The sequence below is a fragment of the Acyrthosiphon pisum genome, unplaced genomic scaffold (assembly GCF_005508785.2).
Source record: "Acyrthosiphon pisum isolate AL4f unplaced genomic scaffold, pea_aphid_22Mar2018_4r6ur Scaffold_1405;HRSCAF=1892, whole genome shotgun sequence".
NCBI lineage: Eukaryota > Metazoa > Arthropoda > Insecta > Hemiptera > Aphididae > Acyrthosiphon > Acyrthosiphon pisum.
In genome coordinates this window covers 2,928-4,137 of record NW_021762726.1, presented here as the reverse complement: position 1 = coordinate 4,137, position 1,210 = coordinate 2,928, and the positions used below count along the sequence as shown (strand labels likewise).

Below are 1,210 nucleotides of genomic sequence, written 5' to 3'. Positions count from 1 at the left end.
TATTCGGCCCCCTCGGGGGCTGGGTCGTCGCGCGATCGCAGAAGATGACCGAAATCGGCCGTTTAGAGGAAGTAAAAGTCGTAACAAGGTTTCCGTAGGTGAACCTGCGGAAGGATCATTAGAGACGGGCCCGCGGTACCGGCGGCACTCGCCGGTCTCGCGCGCGCCTCATCCGACCCCGTGGCCGCGTGCGCTCGCCGACTCGCTCGACGACCGCCCGCGCGCCGCGACCCCCGACCGAGCGTCGACCGAAAGATGGTTAACACGTCGAAAGACCGTACGTGCCCAGTCGTGCGTCCGCGCACGGCGCGTGGCCGTAGAAGTTTCGTCGAACAAAACAAAAAAACAACCGACACCGAGCGGCGGATCACTTGGCTCGTGGATCGATGAAGACCGCAGCTATCTGCGCGTCGTCGTGTAATCCGCAGGTTATACGAACATCGACCAGTCGAACGCACATTGCGGCCTCGGTGACCCGCGGGTCCCGGGCCACGCCTGTCTGAGGGTCGTATACCGGATACTCGGCCAGACCGATGCGCCGCCGGCAGGCGTCCGACGGCACGCCCGTCGGCCGCTCCGGTGGTGCGAGATTGGCGGTTCGACCGGGGAGAGCCGCTCGCGCGGCCGCCTCCGGTCGTCCGCCCAAAGTTGTGACGGCAAACAGTCACGGGTTCTCGCGTCGTCAAACGGCACGTCCCCGTCCGCCCGCCGCGCGAGAGCGCGGCCGGGCCGACTGAGAGTCCACGAGACCTCTCCGGCTTCCGAGAAGCGGACGCGGGCGGTCACCGTACGGGCGGAGCGCGGACCGCAGGCTGCCGTGTAATTTAAGAAACAAACAACCGATACGTTCCGACCTCAGATCAGGCGGGACTACCCGCCGGATTTAAGCATATTAATAAGCGGAGGAAAAGAAAACAACCGTGATTCCCTTAGTAGCGGCGAGCGAACCGGGAAAAGCCCATCGCCGAATCTCGCCGCGCACTTTTGTGTCGCGGCACGTATGAGAGTTGTGGCGTACGGGCCGGCCTCGTTGCCGGGGCGCACGTGACGGTCCAAGTCTCCCTTGAACGGGGCCATGGCCCGCAGATGGTGCCAGGCCAGTAGAGGCCGTCACAGCGTTCCGGGATCGGACCGCGCCTTCGAGTCGGGTTGCTTGAGAGTGCAGCCCGAAGCGGGTGGTAAACTCCATCTAAGGCTAAATACGGCCACG

At 64.3% G+C, this 1,210-nt stretch overlaps 1 non-coding gene across 1 annotated transcript; it reads left to right on the top strand.

Moving 5' to 3' along the window:
• The first annotated feature begins 351 nt into the window (after positions 1-351).
• On the top strand, positions 352-509 carry LOC115034584. The gene has a single exon (XR_003839933.1). It is a non-coding gene; the product is annotated as a 5.8S ribosomal RNA (ribosomal RNA).
• The last annotated feature ends 701 nt before the right edge of the window (positions 510-1,210 follow it).